This window comes from Ranitomeya imitator, chromosome 3, assembly GCF_032444005.1.
Source record: "Ranitomeya imitator isolate aRanImi1 chromosome 3, aRanImi1.pri, whole genome shotgun sequence".
NCBI lineage: Eukaryota > Metazoa > Chordata > Amphibia > Anura > Dendrobatidae > Ranitomeya > Ranitomeya imitator.
This window is the reverse complement of record NC_091284.1, coordinates 537122577-537142210: the sequence shown is the minus strand read 5'-3', so window position 1 is coordinate 537142210 and position 19634 is coordinate 537122577. Positions and strand designations below refer to the sequence as shown.

General features: G+C 42.9%; 1 protein-coding gene across 1 annotated transcript in view; it reads right to left on the bottom strand.

The window, feature by feature from the left end:
• Positions 1–19634, bottom strand: part of GABRA5 (gamma-aminobutyric acid type A receptor subunit alpha5) — a 349153-nt gene that overhangs the window by 203021 nt on the left and 126498 nt on the right. The window lies entirely within an intron of this gene.

Genomic DNA, 19634 nt, shown 5'->3' with positions numbered 1-19634 from the left:
ATTAAAGTATTTTATTAAAACATCAACATTGCAGTGCGCACGCACCGGTCATAGGGTTAATAGAGATGGCCAGTGTGTATACACTGCTATGCTGATGTTCTAGTAGAATTCTTCAATAAAATGATGCCGGAGTCAGCGCGTGCGCATACCACTGCAATATATTCTGTGTAAACCAATTTTTTTTTTTTTTTTAGTCTGTTATAGTTATTTACGTTGGGTTGTGGTTAGGGTCTTATACCTGTCTTCCTCCTCTGGCTGATTTTCTCTCTCTTTTTTTTTTCACTGTGCCTGGACTTTCCAGATTATAGTACAATAAAATGCTGCCAGAGCACGTGTGTCATGTGTCGAGTTCCCGCCGCTGCACAGGGGGAATCTGGAACCATGTTCTCTGCAGTCTCCCATTCTTCCTCAGCCACAGAGGATTCTGCTCAGCAGAGACATCGGTCCCAGCATCTTGCTCAAGATGATGTTGGTAGTCTGGTTACTGCTGCTGTCCCAGGTCCAGCTATTGTAACCAGCATTAGGCAGCGGTGATCAGTCTTACTTTTTGTGACTTTTGAGCATGCCCGTGGAACGACCAATCATTGGAGGTCAGATGTCACATGCCCAGGTCCTCAAGCGGCTCTGATAGGACCACTAAGCAAGGTCCCGGAAGGCTGTGACTATAAAAGGTTTGCATAGCCGCTCGACCATGCGCTAATATAACCTGTAATTGTGCTGTGTGGATGCGTGTACTGGTGAAAGCTCCTAAATGATCCCCATCCCTAATGTTGTTGTCTGAGTGTGGGTGATTGGAGCTTACATAGCGCCAGTCAGTGCAATCCAGCACTATGCACGGATTTACCAGCGTCAAATTGTGGCATTCGCCAGGGTGACGCTGTGCACAATTAGTGCGCTTACCTACCCTAGTTAGGGCGATTAGTGATGCTCACCAGTGCGATGCTGAGTGCACTCAGTGCTCTAAATTTACTAGACAGTTCTTCAGGCATCGCAGTTGTAGTACTGTGCGCTTGTGGGTCTAGAAAGACTCTTGCCCCACGTCCTAGGGGCTGAGTACTGTGACCATACACTAGCATCCTCTCAGCCGAGCTCTGTGAGTCCTAACAGGCTATGGCATTTTCATCCCACGGTATTGTGGCTCTGTGAAGCAACAGTCCGCCTCTGTACACGCCGGGTGACATTAACCCGCATGTGTTCGTCTATTATACCACTATCTCTGAAAGGTGGTCCCCGGGCTGCGAACGCACCTTATCACTCCCTTTATATTATTGCATGCATTCCGCCAGCCCTAACAACATGTACATGCCGCGCCTATGGTCAGCACGTGCACACTGCTATTTTGATGTTATTGCACATTACTTCAATAAAGAGGCGCCTGAGTCAGTGCATGCGCATACCGCAATTTCAGGCATAATTTTAGTGAAGTGATGTACTACAGCCATAACATAGCAGTGCGCATATGTCAGCCATATGCATAATGAAAATTACTGGCGTGTGTTCACTGCTATGTTAATGTTATATGCTGACAGCGGCTCTGCCGAAACACGCATTAGGGTGAGCACGTGTCAGTCCAGGGATCTCTTTGCCCATTTGGCTGCTAACCTTTTTAGGTAAACAACACCTGAATTCCATTCTTGATGTACGATTACAATATTCTTATATGTGACTGTGTAATTCATGATCGGTACTATTGATTTTGTTTCACTGAGGCAAGATGGGATGTTGCAATAAGTATTTATATTCATAGGTGCACTATGGTGCCTATAGTGCCTTTTGAGTGGTTCCTGCATTAGGATGCGCGCCCCTTTTTTAAGTATGCATTAGTCAGTCCCCCTACTCCCTGTATCTGTTCCTTTTTTGAAAATTTTGTATACTTCATTATTACATGGGACGTTTGATCATTTTTTTGCTTTGTTTTGTTGTCATGATCCTTCAGCAATCTATTCCCAATAATTGATTCTATTTTTTGCATGATACATGTGGTGATTGTTGCCAATAGGTTATATCAGAGACATGGGTAGTTTTCCTATGAGTTGTTTATGGCATGTTGACGTTGTAGTAAAATTCTTCAATAAAATGGTGCTGGGGTCAGCATTTGCCCATACCGTGCTATGCAGTGCCATTTTCGTGAAGACACTGTATCTGCACATTCACATATAAACAGTCTATAATACTGTAAAATGTAACTGGTGATTGTGATTTGCACACGTGCTGACTCTGGCCCCATTTTATAAAAGTAATGTACATCAAAGCAGGGCGAAACATGCGCGTCAGGACTGATGGTAGGAGCTCTTTATAATTTTCAATAGTGTTTGACAACAAAGGTAAACTATGTCTCTATATTTTATCTTCTTAGCTGCTTTGCGAGTCATTCTCCTAGCAGCAACAGTTTCAGGGACTACGGTTACCTCATTTGATTAGTCACCCGATCTAATATGTTCATATGCATTACTGCACTCTGCACTTTATTGCTCTGTTCAATCCACTAAAATACTTGATTTGCGAATACAACCATTCAGATACGTTTCATTGTATTTGTGTATTGGACTTGTGAATATAGTTAGTGCTGCAGTAAAAGACTCAGTCTGCAGCTGGTGACAGCTCTCAGCCATACCAATTAGCGGTGGAATATCCAATTAGACACCTATCATAAGATTGCGGCATAGCTGGTCACAACTAGCTATACATATACTTTGAGTGGATTGAATGCAAGTCCTGGCCCAGTATGTCCAAAATCTTGCACAGCAGTTGCAATATAGTGGAACTGCTCAGGCCCATTCCCCCACAACACCTTCCTTGACCTATTTTGAACGTAAACAACCTGCCTGACCGATTTTTAGCTGACTAAAAAGTTTTCTTTTTCTTTAAGGAAAGCTTCCATCTGTATTCAAGGCTCTGCCCACATACGTCTGGTTCTAAGACTCAACTTGCGGAACTCAAAATTTCCCTGCAGTAGGGAGACCCCTAGGCTTGTGCCTTCTCCTGTCCCCCTGACGCTCCCGAACTCTCCATTGAAGACTTTTTTGAGGCCTCAGGACTCTTGTATGACAAATCTGACCGAGTAGCTTTCGCTGAAAATAAATTAACTGTGCTCTGTCAGGAGTAACGTCTTGCTGAGAGTTATTGCATGGAGTATTGACATCGGGTCACAGACTTGATAACATAGGCTAAGAATAAATTAATAAAATGCAGAGAAAATTGCAATATTTTGAACTTTTAGAGAGATGATGATAGATTTATTAGAACCAGTTGCATAGTAATGGCACAAATATTGGTTCCTGCGGGGACCACAAAACCAGCGTTTGTGCGTTTAAATGAGAACAACATTGAAAATTTTTACCAATCAACAAAAATAACTAACGTAACATTTAAATGTGCAATAAATACCCTGGTAGAGTCCCTTCTTCTTCCACTGGTTTTTCTATGAATAACCAGAAAAATGTGCACACCAATATTTTTCTCACTCAATAACTTTACTATAAGGAGACCTTTCATATTGGGACTAATGAATATGCATGAGCTATCCAGTGGTGTAAGTAGGAGGTCTATATTATCAGTAGGCAGCTTCAACTTTGCTGTTACATAAATGATACAAAATAATCAAGCTCTAAGGGACTCTTGAAGGCTAGTGGAAAATGGCAGAAAAGGATGCAAGATCTTATAAGAGGAGGAAATGAGCCTAGAAAATGTACATGACTGTAAAAATAGGGCTGAAAGTAATATTTATCACTAAGTTGCCTCAATAATGCATTTGTTTCCTTATTAAAGTCTGATTTGACTGCAGTTTGCATGTTTATTGCTGCCATAAAATATACAGAAAAGAGATATAAAGTCTACTGTTGAAATGTAAGCATAGAAATATATTATGAGTAATCTTTAGAGTATTAAAAATAAGTCTAAAAACACTCCAATGATGCTTAAAGGGCTTTCTGGGAATAGAAAAAAATAACTAAAGAAAATGTCATTATACATAAATTCCTAAACACATTTAATTAGCAAATTACAGTTGTTTTGTCTAGTGTGGTAATAATTTCATTAGCAAATTACAATTGCTTTGTCTAGTGCAGTAATCCATACAGAATTAAAATTGCTGTTACCTTGTTACACTTACATTGTCCTGTCCTGCACAGATATCTGCGAGCATGAGCAGTAGGAAGCTCTTATGCTCTTTTGTGACCTCGAGATAATTATATTGTTATTAAGAAGATTGGGCAGCTTCTTTGTAATTCAGCACCTCTGGTATCTCCAGTAGAATTAGCACATCTTCCAACATATGAAGGAGGGTGGAGCTTCCTACTGAGCACATCTTCCAACATATGAAAGAGGGTGGAGCTTCCTACTGAGCGCATCTTTCAACAAATGAAGGAGGGTGGAGCTTCCTATTGAGCGCATCTTCCAACATATGAAGAAGGGCAGAGCTTCCTACTGAGCGCATCTTCCAACAAATGAAGGAGGGCAGAGCTTCCTACTGAGCGCATCTTCCAACAAATGAAGGAGGGCAGAGCTTCCTACTGAGCACATCTTCCAATATATGAAGGAGGGCAGACCTTCCTACTGAGCGCATCTTCCAACAAATGAAGGAGGGCAGAGCTTCCTACTGAGCGCATCATCTAACATATGAAGGAGGGTGGAGCTTCCTACTGAGTGCATCTTCCAATATATGAACGAGGGCAGAGCTTCCTACTGAGCACATCGTCTAACATATGAAGGAGGGTGGAGCTTCCTCCTGAGCGCATCATCTAACATATGAAGGAGGGCGGAGCTTCCTACTGAGCGCATCATCTAACATATGAAGGAGGGTGGAGCTTCATATATGAAGGAGGGCAGAGCTTCCTACTGAGCGCATCATCTAACATATGAAGGAGGGTGGAGCTTCCTACTGAGCACATCATCTAACATATGAAGAAGGGCGGAGCTTCCTACTGAGCGCATCATCTAACATATGAAGAAGGGCGGAGCTTCCTACTGAGCGCATCATCTAACATGAAGGAGGGTGGAGCTTCCTACTGATCGCATCTTCCAATATATGAAGGAGGGCAGAGCTTCCTACTGAGCGCATCTTCGAACAAATGAAGGAGGGCAGAGCTTCCTACTGAGCGCATCTTCCAACAAATGAAGGAGGGCAGACCTTCCTACTGAGCGCATCTTCCAACAAATGAAGGAGGGCAGAGCTTCCTACTGAGCGCATCATCTAACATATGAAGGAGGGTGGAGCTTCCTACTGAGTGCATCTTCCAATATATGAACGAGGGCAGAGCTTCCTACTGAGCACATCGTCTAACATATGAAGGAGGGTGGAGCTTCCTCCTGAGCGCATCATCTAACATATGAAGGAGGGCGGAGCTTCCTACTGAGCGCATCATCTAACATATGAAGGAGGGTGGAGCTTCATATATGAAGGAGGGCAGAGCTTCCTACTGAGCGCATCATCTAACATATGAAGGAGGGTGGAGCTTCCTACTGAGCACATCATCTAACATATGAAGAAGGGTGGAGCTTCCTACTGAGCGCATCATCTAACATATGAAGAAGGGCGGAGCTTCCTACTGAGCGCATCATCTAACATATGAAGGAGGGTGGAGCTTCCTACTGATCGCATCTTCCAATATATGAAGGAGGGCAGAGCTTCCTACTGAGCGCATCATCTAACATATGAAGGAGGGTGGAGCTTCCTACTGAGTGCATCTTCCAATATATGAAGGAGGGTAGAGCTTCCTACTGAGCGCATCGTCTAACATATGAAGGAGGGTGGAGTTTCCTACTGAGCGCATCATCTAACTTATGAAGGAGGGTGGAGCTTCCTACTGAGCGCATCTTCCAATATATGAAGGAGGGTAGAACTTCCTACTGAGCGCATCATCTAACATATGAAGGAGGGTGGAGCTTCCTACTGAGCGCATCATCTAACATATGAAGGAGGGCGGAGCTTCCTACTGAGTGCATCATCTAACATATGAAGGAGGGTGGAGCTTCCTACTGAGCGCATCTTCCAATATATGAAGGAGGGTGGAGCTTCCTACTGAGTGCATCATCTAACATATGAAGGAGGGTGGAGCTTCCTACTGAGCGCATCTTCCAATATATGAAGGAGGGTGGAGCTTCCTACTGAGCGCATCTTCCAATATATGAAGGAGGGCAGAGCTTCCTACTGAGCGCATCATCTAACATATGAAGGAGGGTGGAGCTTCCTACTGAGCGCATCTTCCAATATATGAAGGAGGGCAGAGCTTCCTACTGAGCGCATCATCTAACATATGAAGGAGGGCGGAGCTTCCTACTGAGCGCATCATCTAACATATGAAGGAGGACAGAGTTTCATACTGCACATGCTCACAGGCATCTTTTCCAACTTAGGAAAGTTTTCTCTCAGTGAAACAAGGCAGAGGCTGTTTTAATTTTATGATTACTCTCCAGACAAAGCGATTGTGATTTGCCAAGTAAATGCATTTAGAAACTTATATATAGTGAAATTTCCATTAATTATTTGTTTTTCTATTCCCGGAGAACCGCTTTAAGTGCAGACAGTAGGTAATAAACATTATTAAAAAATAAAAAAAATAAATACCTTAAAAAATATATATATGCATTGGTCTATATTGTAAACTGACTGATGTTCACCAATAGTACATAGAGTTAGTAATAAGGGTATTGATTCACTAACTCTGGATAGTACACTAATGAAAAATAGGCTAGCTCACCACTTAAACGACTCAAAAAAAAATCAATATTTAATTAAAATATGTGTTTATTAGAAAAAAAAAAGCATATATTTGACAAATACAATTAAAATATTAAAATGCAAAGAGTTCAATACTCCAATTTTATCTCTGAGGCTAAAGTGTCCAGATTAAAAATTCATCTGGATTCTGCTATGGACATTTTTTTATACAGTCCCCGATTCTCATATTCCATTGGAACTTCTCAATTCTGCAAACCTCTGTTCCTTTCAACTTTACCCATAAAAGCAGGTTTATTATTCCTAAAATGCTCACACTCTCACATGGACAAAGGTCTCATAGCTCTTGGTTCATTCCATGTACAGTGAATTACTGGAGAAGTTGATAGCATATATTGTGCCCTTGGTTATATTATAAAGTGAGAGTCCTTAATTTTAATGATTTTTACTATCTGTATCTTTAATGGAATTCATAGTTTTGAAAGATCTAATGCAGAGTTCTACAAATATAAAATGTTTTACAGGAAAAAAACAAAACTTATTCAGCCGAAATGATAACGTGTTTTATCACTTGTTCTTGAACCATGGGTGATATCAAATTTCCATTTGTTTTAGCTTTTTCAAACACAAATCCAGTAATCTGTTCCCCATGTGATAATTATAAAAAATTATTTTTAAAATTTTGTCTCGGTCAAATTTTTGCGTGATAATAGGGATTCTTATTTTTTCATTGTCATTTGGCGCTTGTATTTTGTCATTGCCACTTTTCTTTTTACAGACATTTTGAAGCATTGAATCTTATTGATTGGCACAGCACGTGCAAACTATACATTCGCTGCTTTGTGTCATGCAGCTGCAGTGCAGTACAGCGCAACCTCCACCAGGGGGAGCCTGGTAGTGAAGCCAGACTGCACACACCGAGCAACTGAACAGACGCCATCTAGTGGCGAGAGCGAGGTCAGGAAAGCCGAGTCAGATTACAAGACAGCACAATAATACAAATGGAGTTAGACAGAATGAATGGTCAGGACATAGCAAGGGATAAGTAAACCAGGACGGGCAAAATACGGTACCATAGGGATAAACTGAAACAGAGTCAAAGAGTCAAGCCAAGATATCATAACCAGGGAGTCAAGCAGATATACAGACAAACAAAGAGACACTGGGAAAGGGCAGGCAGGGGGAGATAACAGACACAGGACAAGTCAGGGTTCACAGTAGGACAAACCAAGGGCTTCCAGAGTCAGGTTCACACGCCAAAGACAGAGCTATAACTGACACCACCCTCAGGATACCTGGGAGCTAAATGGCAAACCCGAGCCCAGAATGAGGCAGTTCAAAGTTAACCCTTGACATGATCCACCTAGAGAAAAAGCAGACAGGACGAAACTCCGGAACGGATCATGACACTTTGTTTTGCCATTGTCCTTACTAGCTGCAGTTTAGCATCCCTCCACAGTGCACCCTGGGTGGCGAATGCACTTTATTATTATATTTTATTTAGTGCGTTCCGCCAACCCTAACAGCGTGGTTGGATGAGGGCTCACGCACTGTCACGGTCCAGCATCTTCTAGTGATAAAATATTCATTGTAAGAAAACAGTAGCACACAGCCAAAAGAGTGACACACTGTTGAATTCCATATCTCAGCTGCTATCTAAGCTGTCCTGAGCTGTCCTCAGGTTACTCAGCAAAAATCTGCTGACAAATTCCCTTTAAGAGACTTGTTTACTGGTGAACATACCATTGGTGCAACATGTGTACCTACACAGGAGCCCAAAAGGTAATGGGGCCAGTTCAACCTCCAATGCCGGTAGAATTGTGCAATATAATGAGCTGTTTGACAGTAATGGGGCCCATATACTATTTTGCACAGCGGCAGTTTTCTGTCTATGTTCGCCGGTGGCCATATTGATAGATAGCAATAGAATATAGAAGGTATTTTAATCAGCCCTGAAAAGATATTTTGTTGTATGTGGCAGCAACAAACTCTGGAACACAAGAAACACTGGATGCTTTGATAAATTTCTGAGTTCAGATCATCATAAAAAACATTAATAGGTCAATGATTCCATGGAAAAAAGCAGCAGCAAGGCTTAGAATTTATAAGGCAATAATCCCTGAGTAGATGGCTGTTATGTGCTACCCCTACTGCCACACTTCACCATGGACGAAGTGCAGATAAGAGTAGTATAATTATAACAGAATAGAATCTATTTGATTTAGCCCTGAAAAAAAAACAATTAGTTTAATGTAGCAGCATCAAGGACTGTTCATTCATTAATTAATTATTGCTGGGGAATAAAGTGGAGCATTTTGCATTTACTCAACCTGATATGGAGGAGATCAGGATCTTCTGTACTTAAAGTCTCCTGTCCCGGCTATGAAATCCTGTATACAGTGTGAGAACTCCTTATGTGACAACCACTTGACAGCCCACAACAAGGCACTCGATCATATACTGATAGAACCCACCGGCTTACTTGGTTTCAAACATTTTCCCTAAACTAGAAGGTGGATCCTCAGAAAAGCATTTTTCCCATTACTAAGGAGTGGGTCTCCAAGACTGGTAAAGCATATGCATTAATGGCTTAGGATGCCAAAAATTAGAAGGAGGCATTCCAAAACCTCTTTGAAGAGATGTAGCGGAGGGCCTCAAATCTTTTTTCCCATCTTAAGGAGTGGGTAATGCCCATTATGTGCATGGGCTGAAAAACATTTACCCCTGAGGGGTTATACATTAATATATAAGAATGTTCAAGGTAGGCCCCTAAAAATTGTTAATGCGGGCATCATAATTACCCTTATAAAAATCTATAGCGAGGGTAGTATGATCACCCTGTTGATACAGTGGTTGAGGACACAAAAAATATGAAATACTGAAGCGTATACCCATGTTTGGGTGGGAAGGGTGCTGTTATGGCCGGCAATCAGGCAACACAGCGTGCAGTAATCAGCGCACATACAGAGATCTGGCAATAACCAAAAACAATAGGACGAGCTCTGAGACGTGGAATCTCTGTAGACTGCAGTACCTGATCTATCCTCACACAACTATAAGCAGCAGTGGATTGCGCCTATAACTACCTATGCAACTCGACACTGCCTGAGGAGCTGACTAGCCTGAAGATAGAAACACAAGCCTGACTTACCTCAGAGAAATACCCCAAAGGAATAGGCAGCCCCCCACATATAATGACTGTTAGCAAGATGAAAAGACAAACGTAGGAATGAAATAGATTCAGCAAAGTGAGGCCCGATATTCTAGACAGAGCGAGGATAGCAAAGAGAACTATACAGTCTACAAAAAACCCTAAAACGAAAACCACGCAAAGGGGCAAAAAGACCCACCGTGCCGAACTAACAGCACGGCGGTGCACCCCTTTGCTTCTCAGAGCTTCCAGCAAAAGTTAATAGCAAGCTGGACAGAAAAAACAGAAAACAAACTAGAAGCACTTATCTAGCAGAGCAGCAGGCCCAAGGAAAGATGCAGTAGCTCAGATCCAACACTGGAACATTGACAAGGAGCAAGGAAGACAGACTCAGGTGGAGCTAAATAGCAAGGCAGCCAACGAGCTCACCAAAACACCTGAGGGAGGAAGCCCAGAGACTGCAATACCACTTGTGACCACAGAAGTGAACTCAGCCACAGAATTCACAACAGTACCCCCCCCTTGAGGAGGGGTCACCGAACCCTCACCAGAACCCCCAGGCCGACCAGGATGAGCCACATGAAAGGCACGAACAAGATCTGGGGCATGGACATCAGAGGCAAAAACCCAGGAATTATCTTCCTGAGCATAACCCTTCCATTTGACCAGATACTGGAGTTTCCGTCTAGAGACACGAGAATCCAAAATCTTCTCCACAATATACTCCAATTCCCCCTCCACCAAAACAGGGGCAGGAGGCTCCACAGATGGAACCATAGGTGCCACGTATCTCCTCAACAACGACCTATGGAATACATTATGTATGGAAAAGGAGTCTGGGAGGGTCAGACGAAAAGACACCGGATTGAGAATCTCAGAAATCCTATACGGACCAATAAAACGAGGTTTAAATTTAGGAGAGGAAACCTTCATAGGAATATGACGAGAAGATAACCAAACCAGATCCCCAACACGAAGTCGGGGTCCCACACAGCGTCTGCGATTAGCGAAAAGCTGAGCCTTCTCCTGGGACAAGGTCAAATTGTCCACCACCTGAGTCCAGATCTGCTGCAACCTGTCCACCACAGAATCCACACCAGGACAGTCCGAAGACTCAACCTGTCCTGAAGAGAAACGAGGATGGAACCCAGAATTGCAGAAAAATGGAGAGACCAAGGTAGCCGAGCTGGCCCGATTATTAAGGGCGAACTCAGCCAACGGCAAAAATGACACCCAATCATCCTGGTCAGCGGAAACAAAACATCTCAGATATGTTTCCAAGGTCTGATTGGTTCGTTCGGTCTGGCCATTAGTCTGAGGATGGAAGGCCGAGGAGAAAGATAGGTCAATGCCCATCCTACCACAAAAGGCTCGCCAGAACCTCGAGACAAACTGGGAACCTCTGTCAGAAACAATATTCTCAGGAATGCCATGTAAACGAACCACATGCTGGAAGAACAAAGGCACCAAATCAGAGGAGGAAGGCAATTTAACCAAGGGCACCAGATGGACCATTTTAGAAAAGCGATCACAGACCACCCAAATGACCGACATTTTTTGAGAAACGGGAAGGTCAGAAATGAAATCCATCGAAATATGTGTCCAAGGCCTCTTCGGGACCGGCAAGGGCAAAAGCAACCCACTGGCACGTGAACAGCAGGGCTTAGCCCTAGCACAAATTCCACAGGACTGCACAAAAGCACGCACATCCCGTGACAGAGATGGCCACCAGAAGGATCTAGCAACCAACTCCCTGGTACCAAAGATTCCTGGATGACCGGCCAGCACCGAACAATGAAGTTCAGAGATAACTTTACTAGTCCACCTATCAGGGACGAACAGTTTCTCGGCCGGACAACGATCAGGTTTATTAGCCTGAAATTTCTGCAACACTCTCCGCAAATCAGGGGAGATGGCAGACACAATGACTCCTTCCTTGAGGATACTCGCCGGCTCAGATAACCCCGGAGAGTCGGGCACAAAACTCCTAGACAGAGCATCCGCCTTCACATTTTTAGAGCCCGGAAGGTATGAAATCACAAAATCAAAACGAGCAAAAAATAACGACCAACGGGCCTGTCTAGGATTCAAGCGCTTGGCAGACTCAAGATAAGTAAGGTTCTTATGATCAGTCAAAACCACCACGCGATGCTTAGCACCCTCAAGCCAATGACGCCACTCCTCGAATGCCCACTTCATGGCCAGCAACTCTCGGTTGCCCACATCATAATTACGCTCAGCAGCAGAAAATTTCCTGGAAAAGAAAGCACATGGTTTGAACACTGAGCAACCAGAACCTCTCTGTGACAAAACCGCCCCTGCACCAATCTCAGAAGCATCAACCTCGACCTGGAACGGAAGAGAAACATCAGGTTGACACAACACAGGGGCACAGCAAAAACGACGCTTCAACTCCTGAAAAGCTTCCACGGCAGCAGAAGACCAATTAACCAAATCAGCACCCTTCTTGGTCAAATCGGTCAATGGTCTGGCAATGCTAGAAAAATTACAGATGAAGCGACGATAAAAATTAGCAAAGCCCAGGAATTTCTGCAGACTTTTTAGAGATGTCGGCTGAGTCCAATCCTGGATGGCCTGAACCTTAACCGGATCCATCTCGATAGTAGAAGGGGAAAAGATGAACCCCAAAAATGAAACTTTCTGCACACCGAAGAGACACTTTGATCCCTTCACGAACAAGGAATTAGCACGCAGTACCTGGAAAACCATTCTGACTTGCTTCACATGAGACTCCCAATCATCTGAGAAGATCAAAATGTCATCCAAGTAAACAATCAAGAATTTATCCAGATACTCACGGAAAATGTCATGCATAAAAGACTGAAAAACAGATGGAGCATTGGCAAGTCCGAACGGCATCACCAGATACTCAAAATGACCCTCGGGTGTATTAAATGCCGTTTTCCATTCATCTCCCTGCCTGATTCTCACCAGATTATACGCACCACGAAGATCTATCTTGGTGAACCAACTAGCCCCCTTAATCCGAGCAAACAAGTCAGAAATCAATGGCAAGGGATACTGAAACTTAACAGTGATCTTATTAAGAAGGCGGTAATCAATACACGGTCTTAGCGAACCATCCTTCTTGGCTACAAAAAAGAACCCTGCTCCCAATGGTGACGACGATGGGCGAATATGTCCCTTCTCCAGGGACTCCTTCACATAACTGCGCATAGCGGTGTGTTCAGGTACGGACAAATTAAATAAACGACCCTTAGGGAATTTACTACCAGGAATCAAATCGATAGCACAATCACAATTCCTATGCGGAGGTAGGGCATCAGACTTGGACTCTTCAAATACATCCTGAAAGTCCGACAAGAACTCTGGGATGTCAGAAGGAATGGATGACGAAATAGACAAAAATGGAACATCACCATGTACTCCCTGACAACCCCAGCTGGTTACCGACATAGAGTTCCAATCCAATACTGGATTATGGGTTTGTAGCCATGGCAACCCCAACACGACCACATCATGCAAATTATGCAGTACCAGAAAGCGAATAACTTCCTGATGTGCAGGAGCCATGCACATGGTCAGCTGGGCCCAGTACTGAGGCTTATTCTTGGCCAAAGGTGTAGCATCAATTCCTCTCAACGGAATAGGACACCGCAAAGGCTCCAAGAAAAATCCACAACGTTTAGCATAATCCAAATCCATCAGATTCAGGGCAGCGCCTGAATCCACAAATGCCATGACAGAATACGATGACAAAGAGCACATTAAGGTAATGGACAAAAGGAATTTGGACTGTACAGTACCAATAACGGCAGAGCTATCGAACCGCCTAGTGCGTTTAGGACAATTAGAAATAGCATGAGTAGAATCACCACAATAGAAACACAGTCTGTTCAGACGTCTGTGTTCTTGCCGTTCTACTTTAGTCATAGTCCTGTCGCACTGCATAGGCTCAGGTTTACTCTCAGACAATACCGCCAGATGGTGCACAGATTTACGCTCGCGCAAGCGACGACCGATCTGAATGGCCAAGGACATAGACTCATTCAAACCAGCAGGCATAGGAAATCCCACCATTACATCCTTAAGAGCTTCAGAGAGACCCTTTCTGAACAAAGCCGCTAGTGCAGATTCATTCCACAGAGTGAGTACTGACCACTTTCTAAATTTCTGACAATATACTTCTACATCATCCTGACCCTGGCATAAAGCCAGCAGATTTTTCTCAGCCTGATCCACTGAATTAGGCTCATCGTAAAGCAATCCCAGCGCCTGGAAAAATGCATCAACATTACTCAATGCAGAATCTCCTGGTGCAAGAGAAAACGCCCAGTCCTGTGGGTCGCCGCGCAAAAAAGAAATAATAATCAAAACCTGTTGAATAGGATTACCAGAAGAATGAGGTTTCAAGGCCAAAAATAGCTTACAATTATTTCTGAAGCTCAGGAACTTAGTTCTGTCACCAAAAAACAAATCAGGAATCGGAATTCTTGGTTCTAGCATCGATTTCTGATCAATAGTATCTTGAATCTTTTGTACATTTACAACGAGATTATCCATTGAGGAGCACAGAGCCTGAATATCCATGTCCACAGCTGTGTCCTGAAGCACTCTAATGTCTAGGGGAAAAAAAAGACTGAAGACAGAGCTAAGAAAAAAAAATGATGTCAGGATTTCTTTTTTCCCTCTATTGGGAATCATTGGTGTGGCTCCTTGTACTGTTATGGCCGGCAATCAGGCAACACAGCGTGCAGTAATCAGCGCACATACAGAGATCTGGCAATAACCAAAAACAATAGGACGAGCTCTGAGACGTGGAATCTCTGTAGACTGCAGTACCTGATCTATCCTCACACAACTATAAGCAGCAGTGGATTGCGCCTATAACTACCTATGCAACTCGACACTGCCTGAGGAGCTGACTAGCCTGAAGATAGAAACACAAGCCTGACTTACCTCAGAGAAATACCCCAAAGGAATAGGCAGCCCCCCACATATAATGACTGTTAGCAAGATGAAAAGACAAACGTAGGAATGAAATAGATTCAGCAAAGTGAGGCCCGATATTCTAGACAGAGCGAGGATAGCAAAGAGAACTATACAGTCTACAAAAAACCCTAAAACGAAAACCACGCAAAGGGGCAAAAAGACCCACCGTGCCGAACTAACAGCACGGCGGTGCACCCCTTTGCTTCTCAGAGCTTCCAGCAAAAGTTAATAGCAAGCTGGACAGAAAAAACAGAAAACAAACTAGAAGCACTTATCTAGCAGAGCAGCAGGCCCAAGGAAAGATGCAGTAGCTCAGATCCAACACTGGAACATTGACAAGGAGCAAGGAAGACAGACTCAGGTGGAGCTAAATAGCAAGGCAGCCAACGAGCTCACCAAAACACCTGAGGGAGGAAGCCCAGAGACTGCAATACCACTTGTGACCACAGAAGTGAACTCAGCCACAGAATTCACAACAGGGTGCATAGAAATATACCAGAAAAAAACACTGGATTTGAGTTTATGTCCTGCTGCTGTCATCCGCTGTTGTACAGAAGTCTGGCTCAATCCAGCCCTTGTTCATTTTGATAATAGTCAACCTGTCTGTATTTTTGGTTGAGAGGTCTATTGTTGCACCTAAAAGAAATATTAATGTGGTCGAATTCCTTGCTATAAAGCAGCTACAATTCTGTCACACTTTCATCAGCACTTCTCCTGCACTACTCTTTTCTGAAGTGCAATGTGACGAGCATAGCGTCACCGGTGACCTGATGACGCTATATATCCGGCCAGTCACAGCAATGCCACAACCAAGATGGCTACTGCATTGGATTGACTGGCAGGCAATGCCCATGTTTATTGGCTGTCAAAAAAGTGTCAAACATGTGGAGTGGGGACTCGAGCTCTCACTGGAGCACAAAAAAATACTCATTGAGTAATGAGCATCTCGCTCGAGCGAGAAACGAGTAGTGACGAGCAAGCTCACTCATCACTAGCTGTTACTAATATCCTGAATAAAAAGTTGCCTGACTACCCTACTATAGATAATGTCATCAATGAAACACTACTGGAGTAACACGTTTACCACATGCATGACCCCAGGGAAATGGTTTTGTGTTCCAGTCTGCACACACAGTGGGGGAAATAAGTATTTGATCCCTTGCTGATTTTGTAAGTTTGCCCACTGACAAAGACATGAACAGTCTACAATTTTAATGACAGGTTAATTTTAATATTGAGAGATAGAGTATCAAAAATAAAATCTAGAAAATTACATAGTATAAATTATATAAATTTATTTGCATTTTGCAGTGAGAAATAAGTATTTTATTCTATCATCAGCATTAATAGAAATAAACACTTGAAATATGGCGTGGGCCATTTATATGGATTCAAGTAATTAAAATGGGAATGGTTGGTGATATCAACTTCCTGTTTGTGGCACATTAGTATATGGATGGGGGAAAACTTTTCAAGATATGTGGTGACCATGGCAGCCATTTTGGATCCAACTTATTGAGAATTTCACAAGAAAAACAATGGTGCTTGGTTTTAGCGTAATTTTATTCTTTCATGAATTATTCACAAGTTTATGAAACTTATAAAATGTGTTCAAAGTGCTGCCCAATGTGTTGGATTGTCAATGCAACCCTCTTCTCCCACTCTTGACACACTGATAGCAACAACGAAGAAATGCTATCACAGGCTTCCAGTATCTGTTGTTTCAGATGCTGCACATCTCGCATCGTAAATCAATTGTCTATGCTGTGAAGATACGAGATATGCAGCATCTATACAGCTCACATACTGTATAAGCTACTGATCTAAAGTAAAGTAACAATTTTTTACCACATGTTGACTTCTTGTTATGCTAATGCTCAATCACACACATGGATAATGGAGGAAGGAATAATTACAAAAGAGAGAAGCCTCACTCGTATCCCACTGGTCCCTGTACAGGCTAGAAACGACCTTTGCTGCACAACTATTTACACCTCCTCAAACCTCGGTCCCTAAGAGGTCATTGAGCGCTTTCTCATACATTGTGAGGAACCAGATGGGAGGCAACAACTCAAATACATGAAACAAATCCAACAAAATCATATATGTGTATGTCTCCATACACATTGGTGCACTTAAATAAATACACTGGTCTAAGTGAAAATACGCTAATCTCTACCTGCTCTTAATGAGTGTTCCGCTTTTCGAAAATTGACCACCAAATGAACTGACTCTAGTAAACAAACAAATGCAGATAGTACTAATCCTCCCCAGGTTCAGCATCAGTGCCCACCACTGGTCCCATCTCTGTCTTTTGACTGCAGTTTTGGCTTGAGCCGTTGAGCTCAGAGATTGGCTTTAGCAGTGATAAGGTCAAAACAGAGGAATGGGACCGGTGATATAGAGCCAAAGCTGGACTTGTTGATGGTCTGTATTTGGTTTTCGTTTACTAAAATAAGATCACTCAGGAGGCACATTTCTAAAAATGGAAAACCTCTTAAAGGGAACCTGCCATCTTTCTGATGTTGCCCAAACCGTGGACAGCATGAATCAGATCCAAGCTGCAAGATTGCAACGAGATATACAGTACAGACCAAAAGTTTGGACACACCTTCTCATTTAAAGATTTTTCTGTATTTTCATGACTATGAAAATTGTACATTCACACTGAAGGCATCAAAACTATGAATTAACACATGTGGAATTATATACTTACAAAAAAGTGTGAAACAACTGAAATTATGTCTTATATTCTAGGTTCTTCAAAATAGCCACCTTTTGCTTTGATGACTTCTTTGCACACTCTTGGCATTCTCTTGATGAGCTTCAAGAAGTAGTCACCAGGAATGGTCTTCCAACAATCTTGAAGGAGTTCCCAGAGATGCTTAGCACTTGTTGGCCCTTTTGCCTTCACTCTGCGGTCCAGCTCACCCCAAACCATCTCGATTAGGTTAAGATCTGGTGACTGTGGAGGCCAGGTCATCTGGGGTAGCACCCCATCACTCTCTTTCTTGGTCAAACAGCCCTTACACAGCCTGGAGGTCTATTTAGGGTCATTGTCCTGTTGAAAAATAAATGATGGTTCAAGTAAACGCAAACCAGATGGAATAGCATGCCGCTGCAAGATGCTGTGGTAGCCATGCTAGTTCAGCAAATCCCCAACAATGTCACTAACAAAGCACCCCCACACCATCACACCTCCTCCTCCATGTTTCACGGTGGGAACCAGGCATGTAGAGTCCATCCGTTCACCTTTTCTGCGTCACACAAAGACACGGTGGTTGGAACCAAACATCTCAAATTTGGACTCATCAAACCATAGCACTGATTTCCACTCGTCTAATGTCCATTCCTTGTGTTCTTTAACCCAAACAAGTCTCTTGTGCTTGCTGCCTGTCCTTAGCAGTGGTTTCCTAGCAGCTATTTTACCATGAAGGCCTTCTGCACAAAGTCTCCTCTTAACAGTTGTTGTAGAGATGTGTCTGCTACTAGAACTCTGTGTGGCATTGACCTGGTTTCTAATCTGAGCTGCTGTTAACCTGCGATTTCTGAGGCTGGTGACTCGGATAAACTTATCCTCAGAAGCAGAGGTGACTCTTGGTCTTCCTTTCCTAGGGTGGTCCTCATGTGAGCCAGGTTCTTTGTAGCACTTGATGGTTTTTGCCACTGCACTTGGGGACACTTTCAAAGTTTGCCCAATTTTTCAGACTGACTGACCTTCATTTCTTAAAGTAATGATGGCCACTCGTTTTTCTTTACTTAGCTGCTTTTTTCTTGCCATAAAACAAATTGTAACAGTCTATTCAGTAGGACTATCAGCTGTGTATCCACCAGACTTCAGCACAACACAACTGATGGTCCCAACCCCATTTATAAGGCAATAAATCCCACTTATTAAACCTGACAGAGCACACCTGTGAAGTGAAAACCATTCCCCGGTGACTACCTCTTGAAGCTCATCAAGAGAATGCCAAGAGTGTGCAAAGCAGTCATCAAAGCAAAAGGTGGCTGCTTTGAAGAACCTAGAATATAAGACATAATTTCAGTTGTTTCACACTTTTTTGTTAAGTATATAATTCCACATGTGTTAATTGATAGTTTTGATGCCTTCAGTGTGAATGAACAATTTTCATAGTCATGAAAATGCAGAAAAATCTTTAAATGAGAAGGTGTGTCCAAACTTTTGGTCTGTTCTGTATACTCTCCAGCATATTAGAGAAAATATAATTTAAGTATCTAGCCAAGGACCATAACTGAAAATGAGATAAGTCCAGTTTTTCCCTGCACTTTGGCAGGTGGAATCGTAGAATCATAGTATGTTAGAGTTGGAAGGGACCTCAAGGGTCATGTCCAACCCTCTGCTCAATGCAGGATTCATGAAACCATCTCAGTCAGATGTCTGTCCAGCCTCTGTTTCATGACTTCCACCGAAGAACTCACCACCTCTCATGGTAGCCTGTTCCACTCATTGATCAAACTGTTCCACTTATTTGATCACTGTGAAAGTTTTTTTTAATATCTAATCTGTATCGTCTCCCTTTTAGTTTTATTCTGTGAACATGAGAATAATGCCGATACCTCTATATTGTGACATCCCTTCAGGTATTTGTGACAGCTATTAAGTCTCCTCTTAGCCTTCTTTTTTGCAAGCTAAACATTCACAGATTGTTTAACCGTTCCTCATAAGACATACTTTGCAGTCCGCTTACCATACTGGTAGCTCTTCTCTGAACTTGCTCCAATTTTTCAAAGTCTTTTTTTTAAATGTGGTGCCTAGAACTAGACACAGTATTCCAGATGAGGCCTAACAAAGGATGAGTAGAGGGGGGTAAT